The 20,424-nt window shown below is 47.6% G+C and overlaps 1 long non-coding RNA gene across 1 annotated transcript; it reads left to right on the forward strand.

Annotated features, from left to right (window-relative positions):
• Positions 1-2,362: 2,362 nt before the first annotated feature.
• Positions 2,363-17,024, forward strand: LOC149339772 (uncharacterized). The gene is made up of 3 exons (XR_016283556.1): positions 2,363-2,472; positions 10,771-10,880; positions 16,963-17,024. It is a non-coding gene; the product is annotated as an uncharacterized LOC149339772 (long non-coding RNA).
• Positions 17,025-20,424: the final 3,400 nt, after the last annotated feature.

Consider the following 20,424-nt stretch of genomic DNA (forward strand, 5'->3'; position numbering starts at 1 on the left):
ATTATATGATTGTCTACAGTCGAATGAATGAATGAATGAATGAATGAATGAATGAATGAATGAATGAATGAATGAATGAATGAATGAAAAACTTTATTGTACAAGGGTTCTTTCTCGCAGCGTGGGTGGAGCCCTCAGTACAGGGCCACAGCGGCCTTTGCAGTATTGCGAGCCCTGTCGATCAGCTTGAGCTGCTCTTCAGGATTCGAGCAGCGTCCAGATCCAACGCTCCAACCAGCGCCAGAGCCAACGCTCACGATGACACATGAATGCTCACGCCGCCGCAGTGGCTCAGTGGTTAAGACGCTCGGATGCTGACCCCAAAGACACGGGTGTCATCCCGGCCGCGGTGTTCGAATTTCGATAGAGGCAAAATTCTAGAGGGCCCTGTGCTATGCGACGTCAGTGCGCGTTAAAGAACCCCAGGTGGTCGAAACTTCCTTCACTGTGCCGTCCCGCATAGCTTGAGTCGCTTTGGGACGTTAAACCCCAGTAAACCAAACTAAATACTCGTGCTTTCGCCTTCACAACACACAAGCAGTCTTAAGTGCTCTCTTAATTTTTTTGGCTTATAGAAGTTCCTGCGACAAGTCGGTGAATTGACAACGAATTAGTGCCGGCCGGATCGAAGCCCTCACAACGAGAATACGCTCGGTCGAAAGATTCTCTCCTCAGCTCAAACCGCATTACGGTCGCTAAGAGATGCTTCATTCTTTTTTGTCAATGGACTGCCATTTTCAATTTCTTTATGTGCTACCATTACTGGCTGAGGTGAGAAATTTCAGGGATTACTGTGTAATTACATTAGAACAAATATCAGTAGGGCGAATTAGGTTAGATTACAATGGGTTGTAGTCGACTAAAAGTTGGCTAAGCTGATTTTTGGGTGGATTAAAGGGAGCCAATGCTTTCGCCTTCGCAACATCAGAGTAGACTTAAGCCCCCCTAAAATAAGGTGTTTCCACCGCCCAAGAAAAGGTGCCTGCAGTGGTTTGAAAATCGGCCAAGAAGTCGTTAGTGTGGTGAACTGCTTGCTAGCACATTAAAACCATTAATCGTACAGAGCATGTCCTTCGGTTTTTTGGCACTCTTTGTCGGCTACAGTAGCAGTGTTATCACTGTCTTCCCTAAGCGAGACACGACCGATGAGGTACGGAATTGTCTTTCTCACACCAGCATTTTCTGCCATGTCCCAGATTGTTGTCGGAGCTTCAAGATCCTTATATGTAGTTTGCCTCTGTTTTTTTTTAAAGCTGAGCGTGGCGCATAGCGATGGCCAATCTGCTCTTGAGACCCGTTGAGAGCACTATAACTGCCCTAATCGCCATCAGCGAGTTTTAACTTGGCAGCGTCAAGCAGCTCCTGTCGCGGAAAATCTAGCGCCGCCGTCAGCGTTAGCGTCATTGGCCGAAAGCGAAAAATCTCCGAAAAATCCCCAGAGAAGCACCCAGGGAGGCAGATCGGCCACCTAGGTCATGGAACCTCGAGGCGTCAACACAACCTTCAAGACGGATTGTGAGCAAACTGCTCACCGTGGCAGGTAGCAGTGAAAGTAATGCCTGATAGCGAGAGGTTGCTCTGGGAGAGCAGCCTGGGTCACAGACGTTTCACCGGTGGCAGGATCTGCCATCGCAGGGCAGTGGCGAATCGCTTAGCCGCTGTACAACTGGGCCAGTAGTGGTGGCAGGACACTCAAGGATCCATGAATGTTAAGTATAAAATGACCAATTCTGCACGTACGGGCATGAGCCTATTGACAATGTCGCGTCATACCTTCAAGGCATAGGTTAAGTGTCCCTTCCAATTATCCTGTTTACAGCCGCAAGTTCCTCGATAAGAACTTTAATTTGGAAGCACTGCGCTGTCCTCGTCCTTGCCGGTTAGCGTCGCTCTATGAGACTATAGCTAAAACTATTGCTGACCTTATTAGAGTTTTTATTTTGGTCAGTGCCCTCTAATCTCCGTTACAATGCTCCGTCAAAGACGTATGGATCCATATGCTTGATATCAACGACAGTGCTCTTTTGCTTGTATGGTTGGCACCACTGGCTTCTAAAAAAATGAAAACGAAAAGAGTGCCACTTGAAATAGACTTTAACAGTGCTGTCGGAACAGGCTAGTCGCGCTGAGTGAAGCTGGACAAACTTCAGGCATATAGAAGCAGCATATCTGCACACAGAATGCGCCGCATCGTTGCTCCCATTTGGGCAAGGATCCGTTCCGTTGGAACGTCTCGGCGGGGAACTTTATTGAGCGATCGCGTTGGGCGCTTCAATCTGCCGTCACAGCGTGTTTGTACAGCCGAAGGAATGGATCTCCCCTTTACGGCAACATCGACATAGCGAACTGGGAACAGATGGCCTTCGTCGATCCAGTAGCGGTGTCGTTCCATAGCTATGCATCTTTTGAAAATAACTGCCTTGCTTGTGCTGCTAGGACAAACCACTGGATGCAGCGTTGACGATAAGCAAGGTGAGAAAGATTGGTTAAGAAACGGCCGGGTAGGCGTCAATACAGAGGACATGATGTGTGAGAGGCTACTACAAGCCAGCGAGGCGAGATTGTTTTAGCTCGCGGGCATTGTTTGTTACAACAGTATTTCTGGAAATGAAGATGTAGCCTAAGAGGTAGAGTATACGACAAATGCGCTATATTCAGTGTAATGCCCCTTAGGGGCACCTTTTACAGCATTAAGAGTATAACGAATATAGATACTGAAACCTTCTATATCTAAAGCACTTTCTGTAAAGGTCCCGGTCAGTCCATCTTATTAGTAACAATAAGCTTCACAGTGCTTATTTTACTCCTCATCTACCGGAGAATGTGCCATGAAGTAAGGATTGGTGACTGAGTTTCGTGGTATACTGATATGGCAAGTTTAAGCGACCTGAGTGACAAACACCTATCTGTGACCAAATCCTTCCAAGTACTTTAATTAACGCCTGTTGTGTTTTAGATACTAAATCAGGGTTTGGACATTTCTGCTAAATATTATGAACGTCAATTAGGGGCCCTCATCACACAGCCTTTCTAGTGTTCTAAAATGGAATGAAGCTCATTTTGGTGCCTCCGTGGCTATCTTGTTTGCATCCCCGTGTTACCAATCCTATCTTTGCGGCTTGGGTCATGTAATCCGTGTCTCCTCCCTCGAGAGCGATTCTACCATTCGACTCGAACTGAAACTGTTCAATGTCACCTATTTAGCTCTTTCGTGCCCAAAAGATTTGAGCCCTTGCCTCAAGGATTTTTCTTCAGTGTAGATGTGGACAGAAGATTTTGCGCAGCTTGCAATCCAGAATGCTGCAACAAATTTAGTTTGCTGTTTCGCTGGACTTCGTGAAACTCACGCCATTTTCCTGTAACGCGCTGACGCGGGTACGTTCCAAAACGGATATTCGTCAGGCACATTGAGGTGTCACATACAAATCGAATATTCAATGAATACCGGCTCGAATATTCGATTCGATTAGTGGCGTGCGACCGAAGAGAGCGAAGTGCTAGCAGCGTTGCTTTAGCTCAAGCTTTTATAGTTGCGCCGCCGCGGTGGCTCAGTGGTTATGGTGTTCGGCTGCTGACCCGAAAGACGCGGGTTCGATCCCGGCCGCGGCGGTTGAATTTCTTTGGAGGAGAAATGTTAGAGGATCGTGTACTGTGCGATGTCAGTGCACGTTAAAGAACTCCAGGTGGTCGAAATTTCCGGAGCCCTCCACTACGGCGTCTCTCATAGCCTCAGTCACTTTGGGACGTTAAACCCCATAAACGAAACAAAACCTTTTATAGTTTCAGCTTTCAAAAGACGCAACAACGGCATCCAGTAAGGGTACGTAGCTCATTTATTTTAACGGGCATCCCAGCTAGCTCGAACCGAGGAATGAAAATTGACAAATGATGACGATAGTCAGCAATGCGAAATATGACAGCAGCACTTCACACGCAACCTGCCACCGTTGGAAGATGTGGTATTACGCTGCTATACAACTGCTGGGATTTTACCGCGGTAGCCACCTTCCTGTTGTCCATTCCTCTGCTCTAGTCATGGCAGGCAGTAGCAGAGCGAAACTTCACCTGCCATGTGGCGTGTTACGCTGACGACAACTACGACTCAGAATGCAGGAACGGGCGCCTAAGAGCTGCGCTCTAAAAATAAATATTAGGGGTACCGAAGCTAAAAGGCATTGCACTTAACAAGCATCGCACATAACCTTACGCCCTCCAGAAAACTTGTTTCAGCTCTATTAAGATTATTTGCTTAAATTATTAAATAATGGCTTTAGCCAATAACTGTTTTTCAAGGTAGAAGAGCGCGTTTAGAAATTTGCATTCAATATATTGGGGCAAGGTAAGCCTCAGGTGTACCTTTTTCCCAGCCAAAATGGGATCCCACGAAGTGTAAGTTAAAACAAAAACTAGGACGACCCACCGTTAAGAATACAATGCGATAGCACAAGAGATGGCTTCCGCGCAAGGCTTCCTCTTTTTTAGATTCATTGATCGCGACGAGTGCTCATATGTCACTCATGGAGCAGTAGTGCAGCGGTTAAATGATGCGCCACCGCCTTAGCAGGTGGCTGCTTCAAGCACACGCTTAGCGAAAAAAGGATGTGCTAAAAATGCATTTCCAACTCATTGTATTAATTTCACATTTATTTCGCATTTTTTGTCCCTATGCTTGAACTGCAATACTGTCACGTAGTGGTGGCTGCAGTCCGGCGAACAGGAAAACAGCGAAGATGTCTTCGAAACGAAACTTTTTATTTCGGCTGACTTGCGCCCGCTGAGAACTGAATTACTCGTTGGCGGCGTAGCAACAAGCCTGCTCGGCGGTAGTCAAACAGAATGCCGGCCGCTCTCGGTCATACTCTTTTTAAAGCTGATAGCGAACTTTCGAGATAAAGCTTGCAAACTTACTAGAACACTCTGAAACAATGTAGAATTGGCGGCGCCTGGATGCGATCAAGCGCGATAAATCTTGACGCGTCTCGCATCACAAACAAAGCGATAAAGCGGCGTGCCGGTAGCTTTGAACAATAAGCAAACAAACACTACAAACATTCGCGGCAATACGAATCCTTTCCAAGTAGAGTACGAATACTTTTAGCGTTCTTGAAAAGCGTCAAACACTTTTGTCCACTAAGTATATTTAAAATGCATTAAAAATATACTAAAATATACATTAAATACATTAGATTATATTAAAAATCGACTTATATTATGCTTTTATTCCATTAAGAATATATTCACTTGGGTTTAAAAAAAGCCTGATTGTCGGCTTCAGCGGATGAAACGGGTTAATGTTGTCAACAGCAGAACTAATGACTGACCCAAGGAGCCCATCCATTAGAAGACGCGCAGTTACCAGGAAGGAAAACTCAGGAGAGGCCCTCGCTATTCGATCTGCACGTTAAAAAGTGTGCCAGAAGTCACGCGCTTTCGCAGGGAGTACACGGAGTCTGGCCGACGGCGCAGCCAGTAGTAATGCTGGGCGCAGCGGCGTCGTCTGCTGCAATGCCCGCCGTACATGCGCAAGCGCGCAGAGACGGCGGCCAAGTAGCGGGGGAGGAGCCGGCTTCAAAAAATGTGACACAACCGCCTCTCCTGAGTCCTTTCCTTCCGCTTTGTCATCAATCAAGAGGTCTATGACATTGCAAGGTAAGGTGACGGAATTGGAACTGGAAAGATGTCGCCACACAGCAAATGCCAGCATAAAGTGGTGCAGCAGAGAAGAAATGATCCCAAAAGTGTTTTTATTGATTAGACGCGAGATGTTACCCACGAAGAGCAACCTGGGTCGCACTAGCCCTGCCGGTGACAGCGCCTGCCATCCCAGGGCATTGGCGCATTGCTTTGCCGCTGCAGCATTGCGCCAGAAGTGGCATGAGGACTCCCAGGGATCTATAAATGTTAAGTAGAGAATGACAATTCCCGCATATATGGGCAATAATCCACTCAAGCTCTGACGTCACACCCTTAATGCGGAGCTTAAGTGTCCCCTTAATTTTTTCAAAGCGAATTCAAAAGCACCGCTGGTTGCGCGATGTGCAGCATTGGTCAAAAGTTTAGAGCCAAGGCGGTCTCAAGTCTTGTAGGGCTTCCAAGGTAACAGCTTCCCTTAGCTTCCAGAGATTATGTATACGTAGTACGTTGTTGATGCGCACTGAGTCACACGTTGTGACCCAGAAGAAAACCCATTTGGCCTCTAGAATATTGCGAATAAACATCAACGCAAGCGGGTCAGCAGAAGGTCTATTCTTGGTGCTGCCTTCTCAGTAAGAAGCAAAAGTTGTGCTCCAAGGTATGCGATTTGAGGTTTTAGGATACTTGAATGCTTACAGAGAACTGTGCCCTCATGCTGCAGTTGGCGTAACGCCGAATCGGCGTACCCTATGGCTTTTTTAACAGCGTCGCTGCCTGTTGATATCGAGAGATACATTGTTGCTTTTTACCCGGTCCTTTGACGTTGAAAGATTAGTGACGCCGACCGCAGCAGCTTCGCTTTATCAGCTGGCACTGAGTGTCGCGGTACCACGGCGTTCGAGCTTCATGGAATAGTTCGACAGGCTGCTGCTTCTCCCACGCACTTCAACTGTCAAATGCATCAAGGCAGCGACTTCCTTCATTCCTTTTAACTTCAATGATGGAAGTGTCGTGCGATTGATGGTGCGCAAAATGTTTTATTGCAATGTTTAGAAACGAGGAATTTCCTTGGTTGGGAGACCCTAATGCGAGAGTCCATTGGCTGATGCTGCCGCCCGTGCTCAGACAAGGAGCCGAACTTGATTCTGAAGCTGCCAGCTGGACAGGGCCGCGTCTCACCCCTGGTCGTTGGCTGAAAATGCGTACTGATTTTGTATTGGTTTGACTGGCCTAAACGATATCGATTAGAATTTCGCCAAAGCAATCATCGATCAAAGAAGCCCGGTGCTATGGCACCTAACTTAGATGGATATGAGGATGTCTGTGTTTGTAGGAGTAGGAAGAGAGCTTTGTGTGTTCTGTAAAGCCCCTTAGCTGGTGGAGGACATTTGTGGTGTGCTATTGGATATTGCCGTGTTATATCCGTGTAGGCAGTGAACATATTTCAGTGGACGCGTTCATCACGAGGACATGAACGCTCTGACGACATTGTTTGCGTACTCGTTTCACACCTCCCCGCGATGGCCAGGTGCCCACACCAGGTATATGATTGTAGATGCTGGATGTATGTTGCGGAAGATAGGTGCCGTAGATGGTGTGGTCCTCCCTGTGGTGCAATTTTTGTAGGTTGCCTTTGAGTGCTCAAGGAAGTAAAGGAAGGCACCTTGGGCAGCCAAAATACGAAAGCGATTTCCATAGCCTCCATAGGAGATTTGCTACGGGTGGTGTGACCGTCCACCTTAAGCATATGATCAATAACAACTGAAACTGTTGTGAGGCCCCGGACTGAGCCGGCCACGTCAACATATCACACTGGGCGTAGGCCTGTTGCATGTCTTTCACTCTAGCCGAGCGGCGGCCCGTGTGGTAGACAAGGTGCATATTTCTGATAGAGGTTAATGTGAGCAAAGAAAAATCTTGGCTGGCTTATTGCAAGCTTTTCTCTGCAATGGCGGCTGGCACCTTTGAAGAAAAGAGAACGCACGCCACACCATAAGTGCCCCCCTAAGGGATTACACTTGAACAGCGGCTGAAGAGAGAAAAGAAAACTTGGGAATTAAGATTGAGTTGGTAGAAAGTGAAGCGGAAAGATGCATGGGTGCATTCAGGAAAGGGAGCTATTTACAGAGTAATTCGCAATGAGTGCAGCTGGTACTCCGTCAGCCCGTTGGCTGCAGCGACCCGGCAGGCGCTCGCGTGCTGGGTCTCACATCATCAGAAATGCTCGGCCCGAGCTTTTATTGAAGTTCGGCGGAATAGACGGGTGGACGAAATGGTTCATGACAACTGAAAACTAGGCGCGCGGGACTGTCACAGGGTGAAGAAAGAAACGAACTATTAGGCCGGAAGGAAACGCGAATAGGATAATTGAAAAGAAAAATAAGGAACACAGAAATGTTAGCCGCAGCAAAGGCAATGAAAGTAGGGGTCACTAAGGGGCCTACTTTGTGGCAGTTGTGCCTTAGAGGTGTAAATCAAGCAGATTGCTCTTTATTCATCCTGTTCTAATATCGCCTAATTTTATTGCCCTCAATGCAGTCTACATGTTCGCGTTTCATTCTGGCTTGCTAGTACCTTGCATCTCGCTATATTATCCTAGATGGTGAAATAAAACCTTCAGTAGGAGAAGCGCCGTGTCCTTATACTTTTCTGTCTTCGCCGTGGGCATCTTGTGCGTCTTGGTTTCCACTATAAGATTTCATTGACCTTCTTCTGACGCACGCCGCATCTTGCGCGCTTCCATCAACGTCGCCAAGTAATTATTTAGGAAAAAATTCTGAATATCAAAATTAACTCAAAAAGCGATCATTGCGCCCAATTCATCGGGTCGGCTCTGACTACGATCAAGACGTCACTTATTTACCACGACGTTTTATACCTCCGTCCGGTTCCTGCATCGTTCTTTAGGTATCTCTGCTTGGCCAATAGGAAGCTGTGCCACCTCATAACCCTTGTACAGTGTCGTGTTGGTGTTGTGCCTGATACGCATCAGGGCCTTCAGGAGGCCCGATCAAACTCATTACGGAAAAAAAAAGTGCTCACAAACGAAGGCAGCTCCAAGGGTGTTCTGACGGAACTACAGAGAACGCCCAGCTTTTCTGTCCTCGATTCCTCGCGCGGGTCCACTTAACTTAGTCTATTTTTTATCATTCCTCCTCGTTTAACGGTGTTTATTAATGATGTCACTAAAAGTCGTCCTGTCATTCGTTTTAAGCTAGCTATAGACTCTATACTGTCGAGTACACTGTACGAACATGACGGTCGCGTGGATTGCAGTCGGTTTATACGAAGTTCATGCTTGGAGGTTCTTGGGCTGACGGTCATGCGGATTGCAGTCGTTTGATACGAAGTTTTTGGTCAGTGGTCTTCCAATACTGCAGCCAAAAATACAGTAAGACAAATGTGCCGTTTATCAAAGTATTTAAGGCCGTCTACTTCCAAGCAGGCCCTGTCGTTTCCACGCCCTGCGACGGTTGTTGTTCGGTTCATTTCATACCACATACCTGATACTTATTGGGCCTAACATCGGAATGAGGAGTTTGCAGCGAGGGGATTTATCAAGGCTCTGCGCGTCGAAAAAAAGCAGGGGAACAAACTGATGTGCTCGGATTTGGCTACGCCTGCCCCTAGATGCTCGGCTGTCCTTTGGCTGCATCTTCCACTGTGCATATTCCTTTGCCATTTGATAAGTACGTCTTACCAAAGTGGTATTTAACTAAACTCTTTCCCTCTTACGGTGGGCGGTTGATTCGGCCTAGCCTTCTAACTCTTAGCCGTACTCGTTTGCTTAATCAGTCGAGAGGCAGCCATAGACAAGCTGAAGGCCTGATTTCATCCGTGCAGCAGAGCAAAATTTCCTTAAAACAGAAGGATTATGACAAAGCAGTGCAGCTTTAATAGGTAGGGTTCTGGCTACTCTCAAGTGAAGTCTAACAAACATTCATTCTACAGTTGTGAACACATATATCGAGGCTCTAAATGACATGCATAAAAAGAAATGAACAGTTGCTGGAGCAATAATTCCATGAGATGTAGATCACAAAGTAAACAAGGGAGGGAAAACCTCAGGGTACTTGCCAACGCTCCGACAAGTGGACTTGTCTTCGTCTGGTAAAACACTCGTAACTGCCAGCTTTAAATAGTGTCTTCACTCCGAGGAGGAAGGCCCTGTGAGGGGGGAGGGAGTGAAGTGAGAATGACGTTAGAATGGGGAGGGTAAAACTTGTCAAGGCATGATGGCTGCTAAAGTTGGTTAACCGGTGAACCTGCAGCACTGAAAGAAAAAAGAAAATACGCCAGCTCAGCACAGAGTAATCCGCATGTGTGGAGCGTGGATAGATCGCGTGCGAGGGCTTGAAAGGCTATGTGTCCAGATGCGAGAGTTGGCTTGGTATCATTGGCTGTTTCGTTTATGGGTGTTTAGCTTCTCAAAGCTACCCAGATTATGAGGGACGCCATAGTGAAGGGCTCCGGTAGTTCCGACCATCCGTGGTTCTTTAACGTGCCCTGACATCACATAATACATGAGCCTCTAGAATTTCGCCTCCATCGAAATTCGACCGCCGCGGCAGGGATCGAAACCGCGCCTTTTAGGTCAGCAGCCGAGTGCCATAACCACTGAGCCACCCCAGCAGCACTGATATCACTGCCTGTGTCGAAACTTAGATTAGGGATTAGCCAGCATTAAATAACGAAATAACGGGAGAAACTACAATGAACGGAAAAGAGAAACAGAGAAAACATGAAAGGAAAACGGGTTGTGGGGTTGGAAAGGAATGCTGAAGACAAGTGTTCCTAATAAGTGATAGCAACAGAAGCAGGGCGCAAGGTAAAGGTAAAATTGCTCAAAGAGAGAAAAAAAGTGTCATTCAGGGGTTAATGGACGGGCCGAGGCGGAAGGTACCATTCCGCCCTCCCTCCATTGTTCAATATGTGATTATCAAGAACCATCGACCAACCTCTCTATACCATGGGCATTGGTGTAGAGGTTTACAAAAAAAGAATTACAATTGGCTCATCCTTTCAAAAGCGCCCACCTGTTCAGTATAGATGTCTTGTTAAAATTTGCACTAAAACAAAGACAGTAATAAGTTTCATGTTTGCTTACGGGCTTTTTTTTTTTTCAAATCTTACCAGGTATTATCCATGCCACAAGTCTCGGAAAGGCTACTAAATATTTTATGCGAAACTGCTACCGGTACGTACCGCCCAAACAACCACCGATCTCGAACGAATCTGCGTTCAGGGTAAGCTTGACAAGTACGTGGTGAGTCTCTTGAGCGCATAGCAAAGTTGTATTATTGCAATTTACTGGTGTAGACAACAGATGCTGCGAACAATACCCATTAATCTTGGTTACGAAAAAATGTTGAATCAAAGATAGCAGAGCAACAGTTAGGGGCTGCGATGTGCACTTCAATAAAATGCCTTGGTTCAGCAGCGCTGGTTCATAATATTGTTACGGCAGGGGTTTCTTCAGAGCAGAACGGGCGACTTAAGTCAGCACGAGACACCGGGGTCGAAATTATCGATGTCAGACACCGTCTCAGGAAGGGTGAGCCGCGAAATGCAGTTCGCGTTAGCGTGCCGTCGACCACTAGTTCTAGGCGACGGTGTAGTCATACTCATTTAACCGGGGAGCCCACCGTGCAAGGCACCCGCACGGGTCACGCAGGTTAATGAAAAAGCAGAGTGCATGTTGGTCGGTGATGATAGTGAACGGGCGTCCGTGGAGATATGAACGGAAACACTGCGTGGAGAAGACGACTGCAAGGCATTCCTGCTCAGTGGACCCCTGAGTGCGACTTCGCCTTCGGCAAGCTAAAATTTCTTCTCATGTCCCACTGCCCTTCGCCACTTGGATCCATCCCTTGTTGCGTACGCGAGTCGCGCCCTCAGTAAGCCGGATCGTAATTGGTTTGGTTTATTGGTTTATGGGGGCTTAACGTCCCAAAGCATCTCAGGATAAGAGTGACGCCGTAGTGAAAGGCTCCGTAAATTTTGACCACCTGGGGTTCATTAACGTACACTGACATCGCCCAGTACACGGGCCTCTAGATGGAGGTGAAATTCGAGAAGGCCGTATACTGTTCGATATCAGTGCGCGTTAAAGAACCCCAGGTGGTCTAAATTTCCGGAACCCTTCACTACGGCGTATCTCATAGCCTGGGTTGCATGCCCCCATAAACCAATAAACCAAACCAATTACGCTCCGGCATACTGAGGCAGCAACTCGCACACGCAACAAGGGATGGATCGAAGTGGCGAAAGACAGAGTGTGACGTGAGAAGAAATTTTAGCTGGCCGAAGGCGAAGTCGCACTTAGGGGCCCACTCGATATATACATCTTTCTGAAGGAGGACTACGAGGTGGTTTGCGATCTCCCCAAAGAGATGAATGAAGCGGCGAAAGCAAGATCTTAAGCCCAAAAAACTCCGCAGCTCCCTGACAGACTGAGGTGACTTGATTGACTAGACAGCTGCAGTCTTGGCTGGATCAGATCTGACGCCATCTTTAGCAACGAGGTGTCTGAGCACTAACGCTTGGCATGCACCAAAGCAGCACTTTTTAGAGTTAATCACAAGTACAGCTTGGCGCATACAGTCCAGGAAGAGAGCTAAACAGTAGTTATGCTCACTGAACGTCTTTGCAAAAATCTCAACATCGTCTAGGTAGCACAAGTGCATTGTCCTTAACAAACCGCGGAGTTTACTCTCCATAAATCTCTCCAAGGTGACGGGCGCATTCATAACAGGCGTCAATTTAAATTCAAATTCCTAACGGCCATCACGTCTAATAAATGCAGTTTTCTCTTTGCCGGCGGAACGCACGAGGATTTGCCAACACCCCGATCGAAGGTCGGCAGAAGACAAGTAGGACGCCGAAAAAAAGCAATCCATGGCATCATCGATTCGAGGAAGGGCTATACATCTTTTCTGGTGACGGCATTCAGACGACGGTAATCAACGTACAAACTCCACTATCCGCCCTTCCTCCGGAATAGGATTACTGGTGCAGCCCGGGGACTCGACGAATCTTGAATTACACATTTGGTTAACATCTCTTTTACTTGGTCACTGGTCAACTTCCGTTCAGACGGGACGCTCGCTAGCTTTTTTGACGGACCGGATGTGAGTCACCAGTGTCAACCCTGCGAAGGGTCCAAGTCGAGGGAATGGAAGGTGGGTTGCCAGGCTGCGAGAAGTCAGACACAGAGGATTGTCACAGGAGGATGGCCGACAGAGCACGGCGCCCATGCGTGGAGAGCGAGTTTTCAATCATGTGAAGTAATTGCGATTCACCAAGAAACATTGGCACTGTCATGTCCAAGGTGTCGGTAAATAAGGCAACAAATATTGGCGAGACGAGGCTGCATGACGCAACCTTCAAGCCTTCAGGCAGAACTGGTTTCTATCGAGCAGTTCACTGTCTATAGCTTGGTGCAACCTTTGGTGACTGAAACCATGCCATAAGGAACCAAGACATTCTTCATGCAGTTCAAATGGTTCGGCTCCACAGTGGCATCAAACATGTCGACCGTGGTATCGGAGCAGGAAACCGGTATGCAAACAGCCGAAGAAAGAGGCACGACGATACCTCAAGAAACATAGCACACACTCTCAACACAGCACGAGTCTTAGTGCAAGGAGTAAGACATTTGCCGACGCTGAGTTCACCCGTGCGGCAGTCAGCGTTAGCACCACATATATGCAAAAAGTCGAGCCCAAGAATGAAGTTATGCATCGATCGGGAGATCACCGCCATTTCTGTGCTCAACACCGCACCACTAAAAGAAACTTTACCACTGCAAACTCCAATCGGTAGCAGCGGGTTAACCGATCACACCACAAAACCGGACATTTTTGTCCCATTGAAACCAATCCTTAAACGCAGCACAATCCTTAAACGCAGGCGCTTAAACGCAGCACAGATGACAGAGACAGAAAGTCCAGTATCCACTAAAGCCACCGGTGATAGAACATCAACTGGCGCGTCCGCTTTGTTCTTTAATAGAAATACAGGCGGAGGTACCTCCTACGGCGGCTGACTTCAACGACCTCACCCCCATCGGTCGCGCCAGCTAGTTTTAGGGCGAGGCGAGAAGAAGCCGTCTCGTGGTGATAGAGATCGATGCGTGCGGGAAGCTGGAGGTGGTGTCACACTTATATTCGATGGCGGCGAACGATCCCGCCGCTGTGTAGGCCATGGGTCCCTGGAATCAGGCGGGTAGGGTGGGCGCCGAGAAGGGAGAGGCTGGTAATCCGGCAGTGGAGGGAAGGTGTGGAACCGTAACGGGGTGATTGGCGGCGGGGACAGAGTTGTGAGATGTGACCTGGGCTGACCGCTGTGGTAACGAACAAGAGGGGCCAGGAGCAGGCTGCACCATCAAGTAGGCACCAAAAGAAGCATTGGACTGAAAGTTGTCATGTGTGGTCCGCGTATGCCGGTCAGAGCGGGACCGGTGCTCCAGGCGTATCGCGGTATGTTGCCCGGCCGCAGTCTCCGAAGTACCCGGTGCTCCTCAAAGCCCTCAGCGTTAACGTCAGCTGGCGGAGGAGGGTGTTTAGGATACCCGGGAGGAACTGCGGGAGGAAAGCATCAAGTTTGCGTGAATATCCTAGATGAACACGTGGGCTTCTCACCCCTTTCAAACGTCCTGATCACACTAGGTACCATGGAAGCCGAAGCCTTCACCTGCAGCCTCGTTCAAGCGCGGACTGAGTACATTCTGCTCAAAGAATGATGTCCTCGTGACGAACTTCGTACCGAATAAAAGTGCGTACCTCCTGGCTGCACCTGTAAGTCTTCGCGGTGAAGTTCTGCAGGCTGCTATCTGCAGAAATATCTGTCAATGTCGCATGTTGTCTGAAAACCTGCCGCTATACCGGGATATTCAACGAAAAATGACGCCTCCTACCCAACCAGCACGACTTTTAATCTCCATGAAAACCCCACCAACACTCTTCCAGTGAATCTGCACCAATACTTTTAGCGTTTTCCCGCAGTCACAGCCTAGAAATGAGTGGTTCATCATGACGATCGACTACCTGACCAGCTACACCGGAGTAAAAGTTCTACCGTACGGAACAGCAGCAGAAGTCGGCAAATTGTTGGCGGAGTGCATTCTGCTGTGACACGGCGCCCCCGATGTGGTCTTTACGGACAAAGCGACAGCGTTCACGGCGGAGCTGACGCAGGCCATCCTGCACTACAGTCAACCAAGCCACCGGAGAACGACTGCGTGTCATCCGCAGACCAACGGTCTTACGAAGCGTTTCAACAATACTATGGGAGTCGTGTTAGCCATGTATATCGGAGAAGAAAACAATACTTGCAACGTCATCCTGCCTTGCGTGGTCTTCGTCTACGACGCCGAGGTGCAAGAGAGCACACAGATGACAATTTCTTTGCCCGTCTATGGCAGGGAGGCCACGACCACTCTCGACGCTTTGCTGCCCCATGCTACCGAAGAAGAAAACTTCGAGGTCACCGTCTACCTTTAACGCGCAGAAGTCCTACGTCCTGCCGTATCACGTGTCCAAGACCAACAGCGCACTGAAGCCCGACGCTACAACCTATGCCGATGCCACGCAGAATACAATCCAGGTGACCGTGTATTGACGTAGACGTTCATTCAGCTCGGCGGACTGAGTCAAAAACTTTTCCGCCGCTATTTTGGCCTGTACAAGATCATTCGTCGACTTGGAGTGCTTAACAACCTAGTGGCCCTGACGAAGCGACAGCATTGCAGCGGTTCCGCGCATGCTCAGAAGCCTTACGCCTAAAAACTTATTATGCGCGCTAAGGCATCCTATGTTTGCCCACAATGTGTATTTTTGCCCACATTGTTTTTTATTGTAAATAATTGAGTCCATGCTTCTTTAAGAGGATGGTAACTCCGCGATGCTTTGCAACGCCACCGGCAAGCGGCTTTGTCGCTTTATTTATGTGTCAACACGCGACCAAGGATTACAGCTAGTCTAAAGTTATTCTACGTTGTTCCAGACTGTTGTGGTTATTAATGCGAAGGCATTACTTGGCTATGTCGTCGATTTCATGTCCGCAAAATACGTCGCCAGCGATTTCTTGGTTCGTTTGAGAGTTAAGCGAAAAAGATTGATCGTGTGTGATAAAGGATAGATGTTAGGATGATGCACGTCAAAACTTTGATTAATGAGGAGTAATTAGCTAATTAGAGCCAAAAATGCCACTTAGACGTCTAATAGTATCGGGTTTCGATATAGTGCGAGGGCGTGAAACAGCCGGGAAAGGCAACCACATGACAGAGGATGAGAAAATGTTGTACACCAAAATTTGATTGGTCTATAGTAATTAATTAATTCGAGGCCACAATATCATTTAGACGTCAAAATAGCCCCGGACGTGCGTATAGTGCTAGGACGTGAAAATAGCGGTAGACGTCCAAATTGGAAGTAAAGAGAAATGCGGACAGTCAAAGAAGAGTCAAAGATAGGCAAAAAGAGAGGCAAACAGTTTAAAGTCAAGCAAGAGGCGACGAGTTTGACGCAGATATTAATGCTTTCGGATTCTCCCAATGCTGGTCGCCGCAGTGATCTAGTTTTTTTGTGCGCCGTATCACGAAAGTTCCTTGTCTGTTTTAAATTTTGCGCGGCCGAGAGCGGCATTGGTGTAAACTGGCTGACGTAAGCCTTCGCCCTGGCTCTCCTTCTATGGATGATAAGTAAGCGGGTAGCGTTGGCGACAAGCTATTCCGCGCCTCCGGAGCCCTGTTATACTAAGCGAAGGCGCAGGCTTACGTCAGCTAGTTTAGACTCGCGGCCGGGGAGTGAGCAGCAGCCAAGCGCCTGAGACCGCAACGCCGCTGCACGGCTGGGAGTCTGCTCCAGCCGTCGACGTGGCCGCTCGGTTGCTTTCGGCAAAGAGCATACAAGTAGCAACTTTTTATTCGAGGTTTTCTGCGCAATCAGAAACACTTTTCAGAATTCTAAACTGTATTTGTGAGAATTTTTAGTTATTTTTGGTTCTTGTTTGTTATGAGCCATTCAGCCAAATGGTTTCACACAATTCCACTTATTCACTCGGGCTGTTATTTCCTTTGCCTTTCTGCTCTGCGATACTCTTTCCCTCGAGATATAATGATTATAAAAATAACTCCAGAGCAAGCGTATTTTTTGCCGATTCTTGTCCAACTGCAAAGTCACCGAACCACCCATGTTCACTAGCGAAATATATAAAATCTAAGAAAATTTCACTGCATATTATGAATATCTGACATGCAGATTCCGTCTCCATCAATAAAAACGAGCCTGATGATAGCTGTTGATAATAAATATTGTTTTTTTGCAGTTTCTCAAGAGCCTCTGCGACAAAATTGAAGAATGCGTCAGCACATTGAGGACCGAAGACATTAAGGCAAAATTCTTTACAATGCCGATATATTTTCCTTTTCACCTTGAAACTAAGAAGTGCAAAAGTGTAAAGATAGCAAGCATAATTGCGTACGTGGTCTCAGAAAGCGCCAGATAATTTATCAAGACCCCTGCAATTGTCTGCAGCGGCACATTGAACTTCAAGCTATTTCAGTCACCTAAGAAGGTTTTAACAGGTAATAAAAGCCTGCAAACTACAGCCATTCAACACCTTGTTTGGCAAAATACCGTGGTATGGCGAGATTACGTAGCTCACGTTGGTACCTACATTTTTGACAAGGTTTAATCAGCTACCGAACGCAAATTTACAGCAGGTCAAGCCAAGTTTAGTACGCATTTTGAAACTGAGGCCGCAGGTTTTGAGTACACAAAATTTGAAACTGTTGAGCACAAAACGCAAAGAGGACAATTGCATGTCTGGGAATAAACACGAAGAAAACGCGAAGAAAACAGTCGAGAAGAACTATGCGTATCGAGAACGAAACTCTCCAGGATGCGCAAAATTAGACTCGCGCGCATAGCTGCCCTGTCTTGCAGGGATCGCCTCATTTCGCCACCCCACACTACAGCACGTAAGTCTGACTGCAGCCCACACGTTTGATCTGTAGCCACTGGATAAGAATGAAGATATTGGTAAGTGTTACCACTCACGTGCCCTGAAAAGTTTTGCCCTCCATACTATGTTGCCGTATAGAAGGAGTTCCTCGTCCGGTCGATACACGAGGCTTCCATTTCTCTTCTTACCATGTCTTCTTCACTGAGCGCGTCCGCATAAATTCGCCTTTGCGTGACATGTCCTTTTTGCTTGCTAATCAACATCACAATTACTTTTGGCCATTAATATTTTGTTTTTATGTGGTAGGTTCGCGTTTACTTTCTCACTCAATGCCGCCGTTCATGCTAATCGCTAAATAACTTTTTATCTGCTTGGTGCCCTTGTTTTTCGATGAAATCTTTAAAATAAAGGCGCAAGTGTAGAGAAATGCCTGCCGTTCATTTGTGCTCTCGCATTCCTTCTCGTATTGCATGTGGTCTGTGTATGCGAAGTTCTACATGCATAATTTCGGCTTGCTTACGCTTTTGGCCTATGCTCATAAGAAACTGTATTATAAGTATGTTGTTTTTGTGGTGATTTCTTTTCTAGACGATCAGCCCTTGTGCACAGGAGAAGCTGTGGGAGCACTGGGTATGTACGAGACTGGTTTGAATTCTTTATATTACAGGCGCTCGGACGGAGCAATCGGAGGCACTCTGCGGAAATAATGCCGGCTTTTGGGATCACTGCCCTTTTTGTCCTCTGACTCTTGTCGTCAGCAGCGGAATGGTTCCTTAAAGGCTCCCTCAACAAAATACTGACTGACTGCAACAGAGTGTACTGCGCGCGGAGACAGAACAGCCTGTACTGACAGTACTAGTGCCTTGTGCTGTCTCCTTCATTACGCTTGACCAAGGAGGACCCGCCTGCTAACGTTTCATTAATACACCAAAATCAAGATAGCGTTATTAAAATTGGACACCACTTAAGTAGACCTGACTAAAATCTTACTGTGAAGCTAGGATTTACCGAAGATATTTTTGCAGGCATGCTTTAAGGCCGAGGAGCAAATCAAAATTTCTATTCAGTTGCAGGAAGTCCTGCCTGCCTAAAGTGCGACGACCGAGCTGTTGGTGGGAGACTCTAAAACCCAAAAGAATTTCTGCGCACAACAACTTTCCCCTAAGGGAGCAACATGGGGACCATTACCACTCATTGGATCATTTCGGCAGGCGTGCAGACATTTTCGTGCGCAAAATTCACACGTCGCAATACAGCAGTTTTTCTTCGCGCTCATGTTTGCGCGTTCTATTAAAGTTTACCTGTCTAAGTAACTGCGGTGCATTTTGCAATAAATGGCGACGGAGTGAGGATGAGGAAGGGGGAAGAGGGGGGGGGGGATGTTCCTTTGGCCGACTTTTCTAGCGTTAGCAGTTTCTATCTCTTAGTCCGGTTTTACAGCTGTCACTTTCATTATCGTCCGCACTACCAGCAATGACCAAACACCAGGGTGATTTCTCAGCACGCACTGACGTCACGCACGACGTCACTATAACCCGCCATGGCAACGCAAAACAGAAGTAGAAAAAGAAATAGAAGATGAACTCCCACTCCTTGCTCTAGCGCAACGTCCACCAGAAAAAAAAAGTTTTTTGAATTCCTCTATTCGACTGGTCGTACTAACATTGAACGTTCGCGTTTCTGGCTTGTATCTCTGTTATGATCTTTTTTTAGTAAGAGGAGTGGTTTAGTAACTGTGTTTTGGTCTTTAGTATTATACATGTGGGCTGCATGGTTACTCTAAATATATAGAATACACTTACTCTATTACTTCAAGTTAGTTGAAGCTCTTTCGCCCGCAAAGCCACCAAGTAGGCAGTCTTTGAAATAGGTTAGCGCCAAAAAGACGTTACGACACAGAAGAGTGCCTCTGTGTCGTGTCGTCGTTTTCTGGTGTTGGTGGTGGTGAAAACTTTTAATTGATGAAATAGAGTTTGGAAGCCACAGAGTGGCCCCGCTACATGGTCGGCGTCCCTAGTCCGGGATACCGCATGACGAGGCCCCGTCTCTCGCCCGTTTCACCAGAGCCCTTTGGGACTCAAGCGAGGAGCAGTTGAGGAGGGCAGTCTCCCATGCCTCTCTGGAAGGGGTAGGGGAAGGGGGGAGGTGGGGATTTTGAGTACATGCCCACACCATGTGGAAGATAACACAGGTCTCCCCACAATGTGGGCATCGCCCATCGGTGTTAGGATCGTAATGTTTTATTATTGCAGGAGAGAGTAGAGTACCTGTCTGCAGGCGCCTTAAAGTTCGCTCCTCGGTCTTACTCAGCCCTTTTGCAGGGGCCGGGAAAAGGCGGTGGTTGTCGCTATAATGTGTTAATATTTCCCTGAATCGTAGCAGCGGCTGGTTAGTCTCCGAGCCAGAAGAGCTGGGATGAGGAGCCCGGTGAGTAAGCGCTCGGGCAGCCGCGTCAGCGGCCTCATTACCTCGTAAGCCCTGGTGGCCAGGAGCCCAAATGATTCGTTTGGGTGTTGGATCAGTGGCAGTCCGTCGTAGAATACAAGAAGCTAAGGGGGAGATCTCCCCTGCCAAGTAATGTTCACATGCTTTTCGGGAGTCCGTGATGATTATTCTCGAATTGGCGTGGGCGGCAGCAAGCGCTATCGCTACTTCCTCGGCCCGCATTGAATTCGGGGCTCGAAAGGAGAGTCCATTAACGTGCATTTCCTGGTGAACGACAGCGGCAGAGTAAAATCCCTTGGGCGATGGCCCTGCTAAGTCTACATAATATACACCGGGTCGGGAGCCGTGTTGTCTCTCAAGAGCCCGAGCCCGCGCTTG

The sequence above is a fragment of the Amblyomma mixtum genome, chromosome 6 (genome assembly GCF_055824585.1).
Source record: "Amblyomma mixtum isolate Tamu chromosome 6, ASM5582458v1, whole genome shotgun sequence".
NCBI classification, from domain to species: domain Eukaryota; kingdom Metazoa; phylum Arthropoda; class Arachnida; order Ixodida; family Ixodidae; genus Amblyomma; species Amblyomma mixtum.